This window comes from Calidris pugnax, unplaced genomic scaffold (genome assembly GCF_001431845.1).
Source record: "Calidris pugnax isolate Ruff unplaced genomic scaffold, ASM143184v1 scaffold56, whole genome shotgun sequence".
In the NCBI taxonomy this organism is placed as follows: domain Eukaryota; kingdom Metazoa; phylum Chordata; class Aves; order Charadriiformes; family Scolopacidae; genus Calidris; species Calidris pugnax.
Window position 1 is genome coordinate 13,609,473 of NW_015090839.1, and position 22,386 is coordinate 13,631,858.

The window sequence follows — 22,386 nt, forward strand, 5'->3', positions numbered from 1 at the left end:
TGCTGAGAAGTTCTCTCTGTTATGTGGGCATCCAGCCACCACTGACCAATCTAAAAAGCTGGTGTCTGAGTCTGATATGGTTTTACCTAAATTTTCATTTGTCTCTTGCCTATTTGCATATGACTGTCTATAAGGTATGTAACGAGATGAACTCTCCAGTACATTATTGGGCAACTCTTTCCCAGAGGAGGGGGAAAACTGGATCCTGAAGCTCTAAACAACTCTTGGTTTGCTCTCTTGCCCTAACAATCACATCAGTAATAGTTAAATAATTTTAACAGTTGTTGAAACCAACATGGTGGAACAAATTAGTTTGGGAGGGTTGTCACTGCTGACCTTCAACAGTACTAGAAATTCTGTTGAGTCACCAGCTGTGCAGGATCCACTGTTTCTGTTTTCCATGACGTCACAGCTATGTGTTAAAAATGCTGCTTGTGAAAGGGAGAGCTCTTTTTCTTTTAGGGCTACTTCTGTCATGAAAATGAAGAAATGATTATGCCTTCTTCCTTGGGCTTGGTGATCTTCAGTGAGTTCTTAGACGCCTGGAAATTGGTGGAGGCATGAGATGTGAGAACCGTGATCCTCAAGCTGAAGAGGTACGGTGTGGGACGGAGGGTAAATTTTGTGTGTGTGGAATAATGGGAATGGAGGTGGGAGCAGAGGAAGAGGAGTATTGTCTGGGCCCTGTTCACAAAATTAACTTCTTCAGGATGAGTTGACAAATGACACAGTATTCACAAAAGATTTCAAACTTTCTAAATGTAGCTATGCAGTTTCTGACCTCCCCAGGGTCTTTGAGCCTCATTGTGTACCTGAATAAATATATAAGGTCTGTTACAGTCCAGGTCCTGGCTCTCCCACTGTCTCTGAAATCCACCAAGCCATAGTACAGAACACTTCTCCTCTTCCATAGTGCTTGTCTGGGATTTGCATAGATGAGTAACTGAGTGATATTGAAGCTTGACTGTTCTCCAGATATTTCAGTTAACATCCTGTTCTGAAGTGGCAGTGGTATTCAGACTTCTGAACAATTTTAGCTTGTGGCAGACTTGTGTAGACAGCTCTGTGTTACCTATGTTAGTAAATTTATATTTCTAAAGTCACAGTTGTGAACGAGTATCCAGAAGGCTTTAGTGCATTTGGAGCTGGTTGGCCAGAGAGGTGGACAGGTTCCCATCCTTGGAGATGTTCAGGACTCATCTCGGCATGTCTCTGGGTAACCTGCTCAAACTGACCTTGCTTTGAGCAGGTAGGGTTGGACTAGGCAATCTCCAAAATCACTTACAACATCAGCAGTTCTGTGGCTTCTTTTTCAAGAAAATGAAGAATTTGGAGAAGCGAGAGAGCAGTCTCAGAAAAGTGATGCGATTTTGTGCCTGCTAAATCTGATCTCTGATTTGGAGGCAAATCCTAATCTTAATGCTTGAATGTTTCAAGTACCATAGAAAGATTGTCATTTTAGTCATGTCATCATTATACTTCAATATTTTTCACTGACAGAAAATCTTTCACGAACAAAGGCTTCAATATAAGTAATAAGTATTAGCATAGTATTGAGGTGAGGGGGAAAGCTATTCCAACTGTTAGTAAGCTTAAAAATATGCACAGGTGTTTGCATAAGTACTGAACAGCTGCTTCACATGCTCTTTTGGCACAGAAAATGTTTTCCCAGAGCTGCTAACTAACTTTAAGATAGTTTAGTAAAAAAAAAAAAAAAATAAATCAGGCCCTCCAAATCTTTTCCAGATTACCAATCCAGTTTAAAAAGCATCTCTAAAACCTGGCTGGAAACTGAGGCAAGTTTCCTGAGCGGAGTGTCCTTGGAAGGCACATGTACATCAGCATCAGTGCCAGGGTGAGACTGGACACGGGGGAGGGTCCCGGGGGGCACAGAGCGCGCAGCCAGTAACAGCTCTGGCTCTGGGACCCTCTCCCTATTGCAAAATGGAGCTCAAGGATGAGTGGGGAGTTGAGAAGGTTGAGTCATTCCCCTTCGTGCCTCTCCTAAAAAATCAAAGTAATGTTACTGCACACAGCCATCCATCCTTAGACAGACATTTGTCTCCAGTGGTTACTAGAACAGATTTTAACTATATAATTGCCAGTTCACTTTTTTTGTCCTGTTTCTGTCTTACAAAGTTCAGAATAATGAAATATGCTCAAGCCCTTGGCCCTTTGTGTGCTTCTAGAAAATTTGAAAGTACCTGAACTGCATTGTTTACTTGTCAGATATCGTGTTGTCTATGGATGCCTGCAAGCTTATCTCCAGCCAGTTCTGAAGGGGTAGCTCTGGCTCATCAGCTTACTCAGTAACAGGCTGATCATGACTCAAGTCCTTCCTGCACTATCCTTGATGACTTCATGCTCTCTGTAGCTCTTCTCTCCATTGATCTACCAGTCTTTCCAAAAAAATGCTTGTTTCCCGAAGTCTCCTTTCCCTTTAGACCTGTTACCTCATTGCTTTCCTCTCTGTCCTCATTTGTTCAGCCTGATACCTCTGAGCTGACTCAAACATTCATGACTGTGGTGGCAGTTCTAACCACTGACAGTATTGTCTTCCTATATTTATTAATTGCAGATTTCATTTCTTGGTAAACACTACCTTGAGGCCTTACAGTAATGTAAGTAAAGTAGGTGGGGTTTGCTCTGCAATTAACAAAAAAAAAAAAAAACCAAAAAAAAAAAACCAACCCCCCCCCCCAAAAAAAAAAAAAAAAAAAAAAAAAAAAAAAACAAAAAAAAAAAAAACCCCCCACCCCCCCAAAAAAAAAAAAACAAAACAAAACAAAAAAACAAAACAAACAAAAAAAAACCAAAAAAACCCCAAAAAAAACCAAAACAAACCCAACATAAAGCAACTTGGTCTCTCCTTCCAGCAAGGAAGCTGAGGGAAGGTGGGAGTGGATACCTTAGTTGTACTTTTCCATGCTACCACTCTCCAGTCTTGCAGTAATACACCTTTGTGCAGGAGGAGAGGTCAGGCTGGCACCAGAGTTATGATTGTCAGCCACTGGAGCCATAAGGCTCACTCTGACTTCACACCCCAAATGTGTGGTCCTTACATATCTACTGAAACTCCTTCGCTGCAATAGTTATCTCCATTCTCTCTTCAGCTTCTCTGTTTCTACCTTTCAATTTCTTTAACATACACATTTACGTTTAGAGGGAAAAATAGGGTGAGAATGCCAGCAGATTTGTATTGTAACAGTAGATTAGGAAAGTTACTATTATTTAGAAGAATTTAGAAAACAGACTCAATCAGTTGAACTCTCTATTTCTAGATGACTTAAGAGTAGTTTCAGATCCTCCTAACTAACCTTTACAATGTTCTTTGACCAGTGCAGGTATTTCTAATTCGCTGAAGCATGATCTAGAAGTTGCCTTTAACACACCCCTAGGGTTTAGGCTTCAGTTCCATCTCAAGTGCAAAGCTACCTGCACTTGGCAACTGCTTTTTTTCAAGCCCCTGATTCTTTGATTTATATTTTTTCATTCTCTTCCTAAGCACTTGCACTTGAAAAATCTACTTTTAATCTTCTGAGGATGATATAGAAGCCTTTCCCTTCATGGACCAGGCAATCTTTAGGTAATACCGTGGAGTCTTTTTGTAAACCTGGACTGAATACTGTATGGGCTTGCTCTTCAATTCACAAGCAGCATGTACTAAATCAGTGATGGTTTGTGTTACCATTATTTATCCACAAATGAGCATTTAACAAATATAGAATAAATGAATATTTAACAATAACTTCCTTATTGGGCTGTTGGATAAAGAACTGTCTTTTACAGATATCAAAGTTATATGGATATGTAAATGGTCAAACTAGAACCTGCTCTGTGTGTGGACCTCTTCTGGAATTATGTGCCTTCTGAAATTTTTGCATGTGTGAAAAATCTCACTTTGTGTAATTAACGATTATATTGTAGAAAAGGTTTTTAAGCATGGCCAGTTCAAAACCGTGTGTGTGGTAACTGGACGTAAGAACGTTTACATGAAACTGCTCCCATGTGTTGTGAAGGTCATTTAGGAAAGGCTGACATCATGAGTGATTCATGTCTGCAAAAACAGAGCGACTGACATACTATCACAACACCACTTGAGATGAAAGTCTTGGCTGTCAGCATTTGGTGAACATGCTGCCAGGACTCGGTGGAACTTTGACATCTGTGAATGCAGCCCACGGGGAATTTCAGTTTGCATATTTACATGGATGATCAGATGGCACCTTATCAGCCACAGTCCATCTTGCAATGAATTTTTTTTCTAGTTCCACTACATGGTGTAGTTAGGACTTAACTATATCTCTGATTTGGAAGATGAACTCTACTTGCAGTAGTCTCACCAGCTGCTGATGTGTTTGGATAATCACTTACCAGACTTTAAACAACTTCTGAAATGTGGCTGGTAACAACATGCTAATATAATTTTTCAGTGAGTTCTTTGTTTCCTGTTTTAGACAGTAAGTAGCTTGCCAAAAGCACATCTACAGTGACAGTTTAAAGAAGATTATGAAAGATTGTCAGTTCACTCATCTTGACTCGTTACAAAAGTGGAAAAAGCTTGTCAAGAGGAGGTAGGCATCAACAGGTGCTTCTTTGACTGTCAGTGGACATAGCTAGGACGCAGAAGTATTTAAAAGCCTGCTGTGTCATTGTGTATCATCACAATATCTGAAAAATTAGTGTCTTACCTTTCTCTGTTTGTGATAGTCGCTGTGAGGTGACAGTTGACAGTAATTTGTGATGTCAAATCATGACTGAAGAAAAGATTCTTCCCACATGTTTTTTTTCTGGTATCATCCTCTAGATGAATTATATGTTGCAATACAGGAGCTTATAGTGGTCATAGGTATCAGGCATTCGGGATGTAAAGTTGCAAAGAATTGCTGAGTGCACAGTCTTTGCTTCTTCCAAAAACTTTAGCTTGATGAAGGCTTTTACACCCTGTGAGAAAGCAGCAGTTTATCAGTCAGCCAGATAACACTGTAGACAGTGTCTTAAAATGGCTTATTGACAGCCTTCTTCAGGAGAAATAGCTCCTGATGAGTTATTAAGGGCCGATGTTAAACATCAATTGTAGAAGGTTGCATCCATTTTTTTCAAGCTAATAGTGGACGAGAATGGGAAAGCAGAAATGGGGTTTACCTTGGCAGCTTGATATTCAACCTTGCTTAACCCTTGTATTAGTTCTGCTCTTGCATCCAACTCGATGGCAGCCATTCCAGCTCTTCTACCAACACAAATATCTCTGTGAGCACTCTGCAGAGACACGGCATGAAAAGTTTCAGTGGGGCAGAGTTTAGAGAACCACAGCAAGTCCCCAGGAATGGCAAAAATATCCACTTCTATGTTGAAACAGAATGTGGTATCTTAAGCAAAATTTCCATAGCCAGGTGATTCTGCTTCCCTCCCAACACCAAGTACATCCCAGAAAAGTGGTGAGGTCTTTTTTGCTTTTCTTGTTCTCAGTCACTTGTTTGCCTACATACAGTGTTCCCCGAGCAGCAACCGCACATGGTTAGGCTCTTACGCTGTTTGATACCTGCAGGACATCAACTTTGGGTACGTTTGTTCTCCTCCATATGCATGCTGCTTTAGAGTCTTTTTGACAGGGTCATGGCCAGCTCTTCAGGAGATCTGTTATGAGCTTGAATCTTTGACAACAAACATCAGACAAGAACATGATCAATATCGCTTGTAGCCTTACAGGTTCCTGTGGTGTGACTTGAAGCCTCCTGGTGTTTTTTGTTTGTCTAGCAGTGACAGCGTTACATTTCATCAGGCACCCCAGCAATGAAACTGCAATCCTGGGCTAAGACGTATGGACCACGACAGAGTTTTCCACCAATCATCCCCTAGGAAGAAATTGAAAAAAGCATCTCCTAAACAACATTTCAGGTAAGAGAAAGTGTATATCAAGGTTTCTAACAATAATATCACAAAATTCTTCAGTTATCAGATTGGAGGGAAGCGTACCTTCAGCTTGAGGTCCCAGCAAAGGAAGCTGATCCATTCTATTTGAAGTAATCAGGTCTGATTAGATGGGTTCCCTGATCTTATATTCATTTTTTACACCAGCTTTTTTTTCTCACCTCAGAACTTCCATTGTGATCCTACTCTATAGTCATTTAGCATTTTCATTATTTAAGTCCATTATTAAGCACTACCTGCACAGCCTCAAATGCTGCAAGGCTAATCTCGCCTTCTCCCGCTCCCCCCACATGTTCTGATAGGCCAGGTGGGAACATCTCACTGCTTTCTGTGCCACCAAAGCTCCCAAATACCTAGTGTAATCTTTATAAACTGGATCACTACATAACAACCTGGAAAGGGGCACTGACAATGTGTGACCCTCCTGTGTGTTGTGTTCCAATGGCCTCGTGCTCTATTTTTAGCTCACTTTCAGACTGTGGTTGTCCCAAATTCCACTTTCCCTCTTTGTTTGGTTCAGTACGTCCACTCCAGCTGGTAACGGGACTCTGAGTTTGTCATTGCTCAATGAATGAACCACATTGATAATGTTTTCGTAAGTTGCATGGAGAAACCCTGTTGTGCTTTTCCTCCTTTATTCCCTCTGCTGTAAGAAGCTTGCATAAATTTTAGTGTCACTTAGTCACACATGAATAAGATTCTTTCAGTGCCGTGAAAAAAAAAGAAAAGTCATTGAAAGGCCAGTTATAAAAACAACTTTAATTTCCCTTAGATCCAGTAGAAGCTGTATTTATTCATTTTATCTCTGAATTGGCCCTCTAACCAGTAGAATTTCTTAGTGAGGTGCTCTTATTGTGGTATATGTTTTAAGTGAATAGATTCTTCAAGCAAAACTGCATGGATTTCAATGTACAGATTGAGGAATGTCAACAGAGAAACACACTGAATATTTCCAAAACTGTTTTAACCCATAAGTGGTTAATGTTAACATTTGTCTAGTGCCAATAAAGTTAAATTTATGTGGCACGTAATTTAGGAAATTGAGTAGGCAGAGAGCTGGTGGATGCCTTCTTAGCTAAAAAAAAATGTTCACTTTCCGTTAAACGCTCACACACATTTGTCATAGCAACCTTGAAGGTGGCCATAATGCTAAGCAAAATAAACAGTGCTAGCATAATGTTCACTGTAATAACATGTCTCATGAGCTAGTTCAGTACTCCTTTTTATTACCTTATTTTCATTGCTCATTCACTGTGTTGGAGTTCTGTTTTGTGGTTTAATCATTATTACATCATTTTCCTTTCTTAATTTAAAGCTGCTGCCCTTTTCCTGTCATTCCATGCCACCTCTTTACTACGTGCACGTACCCCTCTTAACTTGCTTTATTTCTTAATAGTGAGTTCTCTACTCTATTAGTTCCCAATAAAGACTAATAGTTGGATAAATTTTGTATAAATCGCACTAGACAACACTTTGTCATTAGGAAGGGAAAAAAATAACCAAGGAAAAAAAAGCCAAGCCACCAAACAAGAAGGATTAACAGGAAAAGAGCAATACATTTAACAAAGTATGACAACCCAAAATGCATAGAAAAGTTAATCAAGGTCCAACATAGCCACACTTATGCAAAACAAAATTCTAAAGTTTATAGCTATGCTCATTGAATTTCATAAACCATGGTCAAAGCACCTGATATTTTGCACAAATCCTGGGTTTCAAGCAGAAAAACTGTTCTCTATTCCAGTCTTCTTCTACCCCCTGTTCCTTTTGTAGTCGAAGAAATATAGGTAAAATTGAGCGTGTTTACAGAAAAATGTACCAGAGGTTTCCAGCAGATGGACAGTTGCTGCTCTATGTGCCTTCCAGGCACTGCTAATACGTGTGGCAAAATCCTCACTGACTCTCCCTGGGAAAGATCTCCTGCCAGGTCAGGATTGAAGAGGGACAAGGATTCAGGGCTGGCACCCTATTCCATTCCTTTTACCTTTTAATAATCAACGTAATGAAATAACTGAACTGCTAATTCTTAAGCAGCATGTATGTTCTATAGATGAATAGGAAAAAATGAAAATAATCTATTACCCTTTTCCTTAGGAAAAACATACTAGTTCATCATGCAGATATCTATTTTTATCTAGTAATCCTCCTCATCTGAGAGATGAAACTCTGTTCACCTCAGGTGGCTCGTGTAGAGAAAAAGAAATATTCACTTTTCAAAAATCCTTCTGATTCTATGTAAATTTGGGAAAATGGGCATTTCTAAAAATGTTTTTATTGTCCATCTTCTGATATTCTGTCCATGTGAAGAAATCACCCTTGTCATGTCCAAAGTGCATCTCACAATGTTTATCCATAGTGCTATATTCATGGAAAGACTATGTAAAAGTGATGTAGTGTTCTCCAGGTTTTAATGAACAGCAGAAAGAACCAACAGGATGACAAGAAATCAAATTTAATGATATGTTATGTATATTTGCTTTACAAAACCCCGAAGAAAATGTCACAAATCCTTCCTCCCAACCAAAAATGTAATCTACAGAAAATATACTTGTTTTCAGGAGCTTTTCCCAGGTGCTGATGCTTCACCTTCAATGATTATGGATGCAAATGGTGAAGTGCACCTAAAGCAGAAGAGTTGCTCTCATTTAACTGTCTGCACTGAAATACTGTATCATTCTTATTGCAATGGTTTTGTGGTTTCTCTCTTTTCTCACTAATCCCCCTCTCCTTGTGCAATGCTCATCTACCAGGATAATGGGGAGGAAATACCATTAGGCAAAACTCATTTCCAAAGATCCATCTGCATGAGTAAGGACTTGCTTGCAAGAGTGTAGATTGAAAGTCTGAGTCAAATTTGGCTAAAGCATGATAGCTTTATTTAAAACCAAAACAAACAAAAAACCCCCTTTCTTCTTCCAAATAAAAAGGAAATCCATTTAAGCAACATTCTATAAATGGAACTAAAAGGTCTTTACTGATACTTTTTCAGCAGCACAATGTGACGATTCATTTATGGAATTGGGTTTATTTGAGTATATACGCTCTAACCTTTTCATGCAATGGTATTCTGAAGAAAATAATAATTCGCCAAGAGCTGGTGGGCTAATGCTGTTTGTCTTTGTTTTATAATGTTAATTAGGTTTACTTGATTGTCTGCCATTAACCTCAGACCACAGGATTAACTGAGCACCCTTCATATTAACTCTCTCATCAGATAATTATCATTGCTTTTTCCATGCAGTACTATTACATACAACATTTACTTTAATTTCCTCCAAATATTGAATAAAAAGTGTATTCATTATATAATGTATTTACTCTTACAGTCATGAAGTCATGAACTCATTTTAAGGACTGAGGAAAAGAAGCAAATACAAAATGATTATGGGCAAGACATGCTGTCTGCCTCAGCAGTCAGTTTAATGTCTATCATGGAGAAATGTATTTTCCAAGGCCAATTGTGGCACAAGTATTTTTAACTTGCCCTTGCTTACACTGGTTTAAATCTGGAGTAACTCACTAAAGTTAGAGAGTAGAAGCCTGGATGAATTCCACAAAGTGAGAAAAGAATTTGGCTGCTAGCATATAAAGCTAAAGCTGTTAATCTTCCTTTTGATTCTAGAGCTGGTCATTTCTTTATAAATGTTTACTACAGTTGTAGTATCTAGGAAGAAACTTATTTGACACTTTCGGCTGCAAATATATTTTCTCCTCCTGAAATCTGTATCTCAAGAAAGTATCATATTCTATCAAATACATTAACCTCCCTCCTTTTCTGTACAGCGGGGCTGCCTCTGCACTTCTGCATCTTACGAAGTGGTTTCCTTTACAATACTTCCAGAAAGTAAGGACGTGATAGTATTCCTATTTCACGGACAACCTTATAGGGGTTGTGGCCTAAATTCAGAGCAAGGATTTTTTCCTCAAGTGTCTCTGTAGGCACTTACAGACACATTCAGTTGCCTTATCTACTCAACACGGAACGGCACTTAAAAGTCACTCAATGCCTAATATTTCATGTGTGAAGTTATGTGATCTGTTGGACAGACATACAGGTGGATCAATTTGCAACCCTCTCAAAGAGCTAGCTGCTGGGCAGCTCCAGAGCTCTGCCAGGAGTCACAAAACAGAGGTTCCTCATCCTTTTTTATCCATGATTCTTGATTTACTACCTAAATCTAGAGTGTGAGTTGTCCAGTAAGACGGGCATATGAGGTGCTCCCCATAGTTCAGCCTGAGTAACCCCTTGGGCTGTGGGTTCCAGACTTGGTCCCCAGCAGTGCTGGAGTGATGGTTCCTAGGTGACTGCTCCATCCACGGGGCGCTCTGACAAACCTCTCTAATGGAGTTTGCCTTCTATAGAACATATATTTGCTGTGTCCAAAAGATGCATTTTCAAGGCATGCAGCTGGGCAGGGGAGGACTGGGTTCTAGAAATTTCTCTCTAAATCTGATTTATTCGTAACTGATGATCTGCAAGAAGAGAGTTTGCCTAAGAAAGTCTCAGCCTGTTGGCTACACTTTTGGCTCTCCTACAATACACAAAATGCTGGAATAGTGAGTTGAAGTGTACTGCCTCCAACCCTCTTTTCTTAGCTAAAAAAAGAATTTGACTGTTACTTAGAAGAAGAACAGCAACACTTGGATCCTTGCCAGCCCCTCAGTGTGTCCTACTGGATAACCTACCTAACTTCTGCTCAGATCACTCAGTCTTAGGAACCTCACCCTTTGACATCTAAGTCTTGTCATGCTTTATGGAGTATAGGCTGGGCAGTTACAGGGCATGCATGACAGCTGGTAGCATGCAAAACCCAGCTGAAGATATGAGCACCGCCATTAACTTGTCTGCAAGAAGGCTGACGGAGCTGAAAACTGACCTGGAGACTCTGCTCCAGCACGTTACCCTGATTCCTCCCTTCTGGCCACCATATTTATTGTCTTGAAACTCAGCAGTATCGCAGTGGAATCGCAAACTAAAACCATATTTTTTTCCATCTAAAAATATTTTTTCACTACCTTTGTTTTATCTTTTTGTGTAGAAAAACAGCAAGGAGCACCAAGCCTGTGTGAGAAAGGAGTGGTGAAAAGATGTGGTGTGCCCATATGGTGTACTCAATTTGTCTTAGCACAAAGAAACGTTTCCATTGACATCGAGGGAGTACGAGTAGTTTCTACCTGCTGTGATTTGAAACTGTTACCAGCTAAAGAGCTTCCTGTCTTGCAAGACGTTGAACTCTTCATCTTAGTAAAGCCAATAGGAAACACCATAACTTAGGGTTCAGTCATGTCTCAATGCTACTTATTTTTTTCTTCATATGCATGACTGGAAATTTTCTAGGTAGTCTGGTGTCCGAATGGATGTCTATGTTGTAAAAACTAGAACAAGGATGAGTGAAACCTCCTACAAGAAAACACTTAAATACTAACGTGTGTATAGATGTCACCTAATGATGAGAACAAATAAGGGGAATGACAATTTGTGAAGATCAGCATCAAGAGCTAAGATAAAATGTATTAAAAGCAAGTTTATTGCTAAAATGGGGGTTTTGAAAGACTGTAAGGAATATCATTCTCAGACAAGGACCTAAATGGATCTTCACATGGAGCTACATGTAACTGTGTGTATGGTGGTTACAATGAAAATCAGCTGAGTTGTGAAGCAAACTTATTTACTAGTTTGTTTTTCTTTAATATCTTATATGGTGATGCAGAAGCCAGAAGATCTGCTGAAGCAAAAACCCTCTAAAAACACATCTGAACAGGGAAAGGAATTAGCAAATAAGGGGCAGAAAGTGTATTTTTAAGTTAAAATAGATACATTAAATTCAAGTTATTTATAATTGTATTTTTTCTTCCCAGAAGTCCTTTCCACTGCACTAAGGGAAGGCTACGTAATAATCATTGTCTATAAGAGCACTCTGCACATTGGCTGTGTATGTAGACAGAATACAGAGCACCATCTACTGACATACAACGAACATGAAATATTCTTCCTTCCTAAATCATCTCCATTGCAGCACACTTGTGATTTTTGTTTTGTTACACCCCACAATCTGTCCTTCATTTAGCCATGTCTTCCAACTCTAATTCACACTATAACATGCAAAAGGACTACGAGGCAAATAAAAATATGTTGGGAAGTAGTCAGGCTAAGGACTTGCTCTTCTTATGTCTCCAGCCAGCACACATCCTGAATGTGATGATTTCTGTGAATAATCACATTCCGTATACAGTAATTAAAATGTGAATTTTTATTATTTTTTGAAAATCTTCTTGCATTGGCAGGAAGTAAAACATGCATTTGGAGAGGCCATAATCTCTCATTCATTTTCTCCGTCTGCAGAGTTTATATCAAATCCCAGCTTGGATGAATTCATCTTTCATGACAGAAGTTCTTAACTTTGCTTGTTTGTAGGAAGAAACAGTAGACAGTAATATATTACAGAGATCACTGTAGCTGCCTCTCCTGTTAAGCTGAGTTTAAAGGTTTTAGTAGACTATTTGAGAGCTGTCAATTAAGTACCACTCTCCTTACTTCCCTCAAACAAGAGGAAGTGGTGTATTTTGCAGTTTGTATTCCTCATGCTCCCACCAGACATGCTGAAGTTGAAATTTTGAGACTGCTCATAGTGGTTTTACTGCTGTCACCCTCCAGACATGAGCTTGTGTTCCTGAAGTGGCTCAGGTAGCAACAGTCTGCTAATAGGAGATGGTGCAGCTTGTGAGAGCTGAATAGAGCTCTGTGGGCTAAATGTTTCTTATGTAGGCTCCTCCCCGCCCCTCAGTTTTATAGAAATGAAATGCAGCTCCGCAGAAAGAAGGTATGAAAGACAAAAAATGTCTTGGAAATAAAAAGGAAATTGAGTCTTCCTTACTTGTCTGTTAGCATATTTTCAAAAAAATCAAATAAAAAACCAATAAAGGGAGCAAAAAATGCAGATAATTTCCCCTGTCTCTGTAGTTCAGCAACTAGTTACTTGGTGTATGGGCTAGCAATGCAAATAGGGAGAAGGAAAAAGAGTATTTACAGAGAAGCTGGAGGACTTGTGGAAGTTGTCACACACACGTGGTGACAGTGTCTTGGTTTCACCCCCATCACTCCCTCTTCTCAGTTACAGAGCCCCCAACTCTTTGAGGAGCAGCCATATGGTTAGGGAGAGGGTAACTGGTGCTGCACAGACAGGGTTTGGGTTTTTTCCTGTGCTCTCAGACAGAGATCTCCTTGGGGACAAGCTGGGCTTAGGTGGTTGCATAATTTTGCTATATTTCCTAAGCAATTTTTTGCAAAATCCTTTTCAAAGGCTTGCACAATTTTAGTTTTCTTAGTTTATAACCTTATATTTTGGTTTCTGTCTTAATAACTCATGTGAAGGTATGCTATTGGCAAAAGCCTGTCATTTAACAAAGGCAATCCTTCATAGCATAGACAATATTTTAAAGGGTTATACTAATATTAAGAGGACACAAGATTTTTTTTTCTGAAATAATTGAAAAATTTCTGAGCTTCCTGAGTATTCCCCAAAGGCATTTAAAAAAAAAAAAAAAGAATCATTTGTGGATGACCCTTCTGATTTCATCTCACCAACAGTATGTTGAGGTCATCTGAGCTTTATGCAATGCAGGCATTTGGGGAAAGGGAGAGGAGACTATTCTTAAAGACCTTCAAGGATGCTAACAATTATTGTCATTATACGTTACCAATAAGCTTAGAAATATATTAGAAGCCTTCTAAGAGCTTCAGCCATGATGTTATCATTTGCAATCGGGCCCCCAAAAAGGACAGCATAAGCCATAAATACGCTGGAAGGTCAGAGGAAGAATTTGGCACTGTCAGAATGGACTGGGTCTAAGCATTTTTCCTGATGGGAAAAAATAGCCATTAGAGAAATGATTGTTGCTATTTATGAACATCATGTTGCTAAGTGACATCATGTGATGTTCGCTGCTTCATCGGCCACCCACAGTTCTCAAGGAATAGCAACAGAGGGGGTGAGAGGGGTGAAAGAAAACCAAAAGGCTGAGTTACTATTAAAAAAAAAAAAAAAAAAAGGCCTACAGTTCAAGGCAAAGCAAAATAAGCTTTCTAAAAATGCCTTCTTTCTTTTTCTAGGAGAATCCAATAGAATTAGGTTAAGAACTTTTTACAAAAGCAGTACATAGGTAAATCATTTGAAAAAGGAAGCCTAAGAACCAAAACTTACCCTAACCTCAAATATAACTTAGTGACCTGCTTTTATGTGTACATACATATATGTATGTATGTGTGTTTGTATTACCTTTTCCATGAGAGGAAGACTGTATGATTAAAGGCCACGTCATACATTTTTAATTGCTTCTAATGTTGTCAGGCTTCAGTCATTTGGGCTCACGTGCTTCAGACTCCTTTAAATTACTCAATTTTTTATTACTTTAGCCAAGTTGGCTCAGCTGCTTCACAGACATGAGATTATTTAAGCAACCATTTCACTTTAGCACTTCCTGTGTTTTGTAGGCTCTTGAATTTCATGAGGGGAACTGGGACAAGATTGAGATGGAGAGGAGAGAAAGTCTGGATCAAACACGCCAGGAAAGCATGCATGAGAAACTGATGAGCTTGGATGTAGAAACAGAGAAGATGGAGAAGCGACAACAGACTGGACAATTCTTTTTTTTTTTTTTTCCTTCTGTTGTCTCGTAAGAAAACCTCTAATGGTATGGGTTGGAGGCCAGCACCCAAATCCTCACCACTTCCTATTTTGGATACTCCTTGCACTCAGGACTTCAGAGGCATGGAGCATAAAGCAAGCACGCTCAGCCTCTCTAGCTTGTATATTCTTTTAGCTGTTAATATTTAGTAGGTTTTTTAATACTTTTTTTTAAAATCATCTTTCTCCCATTAAGATGGCTTTTTGAGTGCTTTACTCTGGACTAAAAGCATTCATCTTAACTTCATTAATGCTTTGCTTTGCTTAAAGCTTTAAAACTGATATATAAAATGATATAAAATATATGTATACCCTAAATGTCTGTTTTCCCACCCTCTCACTGCCTCCTGTTAGCTCTCTCCTCTTCAGATTCTTTCAGCCATGTTATCCACAAACTCTGGCAGTTTTCTTTTTTAGTGAGCATAAGTACAACAGGTTATTAATTTGATGTCTGTTGTCCAGAGAAAACTATTTAAGATATTGTCTTCTTTATTCTCACATACAGTGATTAGAAAGGAAAGGCAATTTGGCAGTACTGAGTGCTGGGATAAATGTAAGGTAAGTTTGTTGGTTTTTTCCCTCACAAGATGATTATCAATAAGTATCCACCTTAATTCAGGTGAGTACCCTGTTTACTTACAGTTTCAGAATCACAAGTTTATGCTGATTTACATTCAGGTCACACTTTGATTTGAAGCTTAATTCCCTTACCTAGAAGGGAATTTTTGTCAGAGAATGCAAAACTTCGGGTTCTAATCTTGCTTGTTGAAGCCTTTCCATTACCAGGCTCCTTGAAAACTGCTTGTGTGGCATTTCTGAAGCCTTTAAATTAGAAGTGTGTCTTCTTTTAGAGAGGGAAAAGCAAGAATTTCATTTCATGCACACTTCTTTGTTGACATTTTCATTTGTGTTGAAAAAAAAAAACCCAACAAAAAGACAAATATGCCCTCAGTTCATTTTCCCATGCTAACAGAGTAGCTTTTTTTTCTGTGGCAAACACACCTTCCAGACAGGGAGTTGCTTTCGGACTTTAGCGGTTCACTCCCTTCCTGTTTGAGACCAATTACGTCTCATTTGCAGTACCATTAGTCAAGGAAGTGGCTATCCTGAGGTCATTTCTCAGCCCACCCTTCCTAAATGGCACTGCTATGCCTTTCTTCCGAGCCACCGGGCCGTGAGGCTGGGCCCTCTTTGTGGTGTGGGCTCCTCCAAACGTACCAGCAATGTAAACCTTTCAGGCCTGGCCACAACCACTGCAAGTTGAAATCCTCCAAACTAATTTGAAAGCTGTGGTTTGAAAAATGATGCTGGCTATTTATTAAAACAGCAAGCATGATCAGACCAAGCCAACTTGCTGGTTTAACAGATGGAAGCTTGTTAAAAATCTTTATTCCAATATGTTAAGAATCCAGTTTTGCTACAAATTGTGAAGTATGACTTGTGAGTCAAGCCCCAGTGGAATGGATGTCTCATACTTTCAAAGTCTCAGCTTTACATTCAAGACCCAACATTTGCCACATTATGATGTTTTGATTTGTGTTTGGTTTTTTGGTTTTTTTTAAAGTAGACTACTCCTATCATTTAACAATATCCCATGTTTGCTGGCTTTTATTTTAACTAGGACAGATATTTTGATACTTAACGTTTTATCACTTGAGGAGAGTACAACAATGATTATTATTTCTTACATTTATTAGGTTCTGGTCTTCTGTCTTTGCTACCCGGACGTTGTTTTTTACACCTGAAGCACAAAGAATTTTAAGCAATTTCCCAAGGTCACACTGTGTACATGACTAGCAGAGAAATCCTTTTGTCTTACTGTATGCAAAAGATCTTCCTTTCTCTGATTTCTTTTCTCATCAGAAATAAGATAATAGGGGGAAAATAGCACAGAAAATTGACTTAACTGTGGCAAATCTATGGAATAAAGAAACAGGTAGTGATAAAAAAAAAGTCATAAGCTGAAAGAGGGAGCTTTTGCAAATCTATATGCCTGGTTTCCCTGTGGAGGCAGCATAGTGCCTGTGGTGCCCTTGAACATATGCTTTCCTGGAGAACTCTGCAGCCTTCCAGAGTCACTGACGCAGGTTGTGAGGACTTGTTAGCAGGTTTCTGACCTCAGAGAATCCCTCTCAGGCAACTCACCCACCTGGTCACATACCTTCTTTGCCATTTAAATTTTCAGTGTATTTTAATTAAATTAGTATTTGCATAAGAACTGTCATAAAACTTTTCTCTGTTGCACTTTCTTAAAATGAAAACAGAAAAAGTATCAAACAGGCACTATGACTACATCAAACATGAGTATAAAAGCTTAAAATAAAATAAAAGTTCGTGTACATTTTTGAGGAGATTAATTTTCAACCAGAAAACCTGAAAGCAGAAACACTTTGTGCTTGATTTTCCCCTCCTGTAACTCTAGTTTTGAGCTGAGATGAATAAAGTCACCTTTCAGTGAAATAAGTGAAAGAGAACGGCTGTGATACATGAAGCTCCTCATAGTGAAGCCCCACCACTTAACTTCTAAGAAATAATGTCAGTGTAAATCATGATGTGATGAATGCTTCACTGAAATGATTCATGCCATATGGTCTGAAGAGCAAAACGGGCACAGTTTATTTTTAAAAGAATGAGAAATATGAACTTGGAATATTCATTGCTTTGTCCTGCCAGGCTGAACATTTGCTGTACCAGGGGCCAGACTTACTGCAGGTCTGTCTTTTTTTGCTCACTTATGTTGCACTAGTTTGAGGCTTCAGTCTCATTCATAATGGAATAATGTCCACAAAATTATGACCCATATTCAGCAGCCTCTTCTGCAAACAAATGTTCACTGGGCACCTACAGACTAAATCACCTTCTCACTTTCTCCTTAAAAAAATGCATGAGAACTTCAGAAGTTCCTCACGGTGTTGTGACTATCTTGATAGTGAGAAGACAACTAAATGGAAACCCCTGACAGAGGTGAAAGGTGCTGGCAATTCCATGAGTTGCTCAGCTTTCCTTTTCGTAAAGCTGCTGCTGATCAACACCTTTCTTGCTATATTGTTATGTATTAACATATTCAATGTGAGATTCCACTTAGGCAAAAAGGAAGCTAGGTTCTTTCAGTAGCCATAACACCTCTCTTATAATGCACCACTAGAAAAAAGAAAAGAAAAAAGAAACAAATAAATGTAGATGTCTGGTCTGCAAGGAATTATTAATTTTTATCAGTGATGCTAAAAGATACAAGCACATCTCACTATTTGGGCCCCACACCTACTCCTTCTAAAGTAAATGACAAAAATCTCAATAACTTCAACTATCTGCAGTTAAGTCTATAACTGTGACTTATTTGTGTTATTCCAACTCAAGGACAATGAAGAGCCACTGTCCCCTTAGACAAGTATTGGAAAAAGAGGACTGGTCAGGTACATTATGATGGGTGTTGGTGACTGCCTGGTTCTGACCTCTCCACCCCCCACATCTGTGCAGAGAGACAAATACCCCGGGAAAGTAGGTTGAGAGCAGTCCATTTTCAAGAAATTGAAATCTTCATTCTGCAGAATTTATCGCTGTGCATAATTTCTCAAAAGAATTCATTTTGGATTGAAATATTGATATCACTGCTTCAGGTGGCTTGGTTTGGCCTGGGAGACATGTTACAAGGGTGATGGCTAAATCAAATGTTCATGATGGGAGGTCAGCTTCAATTTCAGTAGGGTGGCCCTTAAATTGATAGGCAGGATTCTTGTAGCTAGTATAAATCTGATCAGGTTCAGTCACATTCATGTACTCATCGTTTACACCTACTCTATTTGCAAGACTGATGTAATTTATATAGAGATCAATTTTAACTTGCAGCCTGGCTCCACAATGATGTAATTAATTTGATACTGCCTAGGGTGGTTAGTCCTAAGGTAGTCCTTCTTAAAGATAAGAAGGACTTTATAGAAGGATTAAAAGCAATTTAAGATTATTTTTTAAACAAGCAAGCTACACTTGTTTAAATGTCACCAAGTCTGAAGAACAGTGCCTATTTTTAATAGGTTAAAAGAATGGCTATAACTTTTTTACAGATGAAAGTTGAACAGGTTAAACCTGTCTTTGATGAAAAAAATATGTGTAAAGAAGTTATTTAACAATTAAACCATTATTGATCTGTTTAAACTCAATTAATATAAGCTTCTTACATCAACTTAAGCATGCAAAACGTGCTGGTTTTTCTCAATCATTTTTAAACTGTGCCCATACAGTACACCACTGCACGTAGGCAAGCTTGTGTTACAGTAAGGCATTTATTATGTAGAGTATTCAATTCCTTCTCCGCTCCTATGATCCCCTCTAGTGGTCAGCAATTGTCTGCTAGCCATTTCTTAGTACTACAAATTTTTTTTACCTCTTCTGTAGAGAAGGTCTGTTCTCCTCCTCATTTGAATTCAAAAGATCTGATTTTTTTATTCCTGTGCTGCGTATGAGAAGGACAGAGCAACCGACGCTTTGGAAACGTGCAGCTGGCGTGTCTGCGGGCAGTTTTACTTTCCCCACCAGGAGCAGACAGACTGTACACACCAGGAACAACCACAAGCCTGCTCTGCTGGCAGCGCAGAGACCAGGAGGTGACCTCTCTGCTGCAGCAGCACTCAGCAGGACCCTTCCACCCCACCCTCGCCATTGCGCAGTATGAGAATGCCCGGTGCCCACTGGCAAGCCTGGCACCAGGAACACTTCTCCAGCAGCTTTGAACAGCATAACAACATATGATTTGTCATATTCACACAAATAGTTCCGTAAGGGGCTGAGATTTACCTTAGTTTAGCGTCAATAGAAAATTGAGTTACGTCTTTTAGGTTTTATTAAGATTACAGGCAACTTGCAGTTGTAGAGATTTAATATGAATTGGCAGAAGACCTATCCCCCAAATTCCTATCTTCACCTTGCTTTCAACTTGGAGTGCTTTCCAATATATTTAAGAGAGAGGTAAACAGCTGCAGCTGCATGCTCAATTAAGATTTTATTTTGAATCGGTTCAAGTTGCTTCATGTCATTGGTGATTCAGTGTTATCTTCATTTTCTAACCTTGGCTGTGCATTTTTACTCCTTTTCCATGCTAGCTCCCTTACCTGACAGCTGAGGGAGATGGCTCACTGGCAGACTAGTGGAAAAGAAATCCTGAGAAAAACCAAAAAGCTCTAGGGCTCTGATGACCCAGCTGAAGCCACATATGCCTTTCACATGAAAGCAATGGCTGTGTGCTGAGACCTCTTCCTTTGGTGTTCCTGTTTGTATATTACAAAGTGCATGGGGCAAATGCAAAGTCCACTCCCGTGAGTGTAGGCTGCTACAAAATATTTTTTAGCCAGCTTTATCACATCTTTTTTTCCCTCCCCCTGTGATGGGAAACTCAGGAAAGGACATGGAGCGAGTTGTGGATGAAATGAATGGCAAAGTTGTGAGAAGGTGTTAAGCAACCTAAGTATATGATCACAACCAAAAACGTCTTTCACTTGTGGTTCTCAAGACACCATTCATGAAATTCAGACTTATATTTCCTCACATACATAATACCTCTACTGTAAAGAAAAGTTAGGATTTTTCAAAAAAATCTTGTGGAATTAAAACAGTGATTGATGTATGTGGTTGGCTATCATATATATGCGGCGTTATCACAAGAGAGTATGAGAAATTACTAGCTTATGTATTGTCCTGTAACATAAATTAGCAAAAGGATTGCAGGGAGAGACCCAGGGAATAGTGCTGCCACCTACTTGTACCACACAGTAAGTACTTCTTAAATTACCAGATTACTTTTTAGTTTTGATAGATTATGTTATGCTAGTTTCACTTCCAGTTGTTCCCAGCTCTTTTTCTTAGCACGCACTGTTGTGTGATACGAAAACTACTCGGTTTCTCACAACAACTGTACAGTGATGATTCACTGTGGGTAGCATAAATATGCAACTCTAGAAAAGAAAGGGAAAGAAAACTGTCTATTTCTGTCTATTTCTGTTTTCTCACTCAATTAATTGGACACTCTGTTAACTGGACATTAATGTTGTTTAAACTGGAGTTAGAGTTCTTCTTTTCAGAATCTCCACTCTCAGCTGCATGCTCCTTCATTTAGACAAATTATTACATTAACCCATTTGAAACAAAAGTCCTCTTAAAGCTCAGTCATATGGAGCAAGACACAGTTGAGTCGTGAAAGAGACCGCCGAGCTACTGGCACTGATGTACATCATATGGTCGACATAAGCCTATCAGACTTTAAGATGCTCTTCTTTCCACTGACTGCCATAAATAATGGCAGTTTTATTTCTAGATTTCTGTCTCTGTGTGTGGGAGGATGTCATGGCTGTCCTGATTCCCATTTTTTTTAAGCTTAGTAAGGCCACATCTTCTGCTAAATGGAAATAATTCAAAATATTTGCTTCAAAAATTGTGGAGTTTTCACTCATTAAGAATATCTATGTTGTAATTGCCTCCATCTGTTTGCATGCCTTTACAAGTCTTCATCACAGTTTCAGCTGCTGGATTTTCTGAGGGTCCATATAAGACAACACTGGTAAAAAAAAAAAAAAAAAGCAGAATTTTCCATCTAGTTACTAGGAAATATATATACAGCTGAGGTAGATGAAATCAAAAACTCTGAGGAGCTAATGTAGCAATATTGTATTACAGGGAATTTGGGGGATGCTTCACCAGAAGTGGCTGTGAATGACGGATAGAACACGGGTAGTTTGGGACTAAACAGACAGAAGAAGCTGGCACTAGCTTGTGTCTGTCTCTCAACATTGCTGTCACTAAGAAAAGCTTGGAAATGTGAATTGAGACCCCTCAAAATAGAAGACAAATCCGGAGCAGGGCAACAGGGACAGCCATTGGGCCAGGAGACAAGGCTGTGAGAGCTTGGACACTCCTCACTAAAGGAGGACGGCAAGGACCAACCTATACAGAAGGTCATAGAATCACAGAATTGCCTAGGTTGGATGGGACTCCTCAGATTATCAAGTCCAACCACCAGTCTAACAGAGAAAACCACACTAAACCATGTCCCTCAGTACCACAGCTACCTGTCTCTTAACTACCTCCAGGGATGGTGATTCAACCACTTCCCTGGGCAGCCCGTTCCAATGCCTGACAACCCTTTCAGTGAGGAAATTCTTCCTAATATCCAATCTAAACCTCCCCTGGTGCAACTTGAGGCCACTTCCTTTTGTCCTACCACTTGTTGCTTGGGAGAGACTGACCCTCATCTGATTACACCCTCCTTTCAGGTAGTTGCAGAGTGAGAGATGGTTTCCCCTCAGCCTCTTTCTCCCCAGGTTAACAACCCCAGCTCCCTTGCTGCTCCTCTTAAGATTTTTTCTCCAGACCCCTCAGCAGCTTCGTTGCCCTTCTCTGGACACGCTCCAGCACCTCAGTGTCTTTTTTGTAGTGAGGGGCCCAGAACAGGACACAGCACTTGAGGTGGGACCTCACCAGTGCCTGCTGCAGGGGGACTATCCCTTCCCTAGCCCTGCTGGCCACACTGTTCCTGATAGAGGCCAGGATTCTGTTGGCCTCCTTGGCCACCTGGGCACACTGCTGGCTCACGTTCAGCCGACAGTCAACCAACACCTCCAGGTCCTTTTCCACCAGGCAGCTCTCCTGCTGCTCTTCCCCAGGCCTGTAGCGCTGCTGACTGCGGGGAGGTCGGACTAGATGACCTTTGGAGGTCCCTTCCGGCCTGGGCAATTCTATGATTCTATGATTCTATGGGGTGGTTGTGACCCAAGTGCAGGACCCG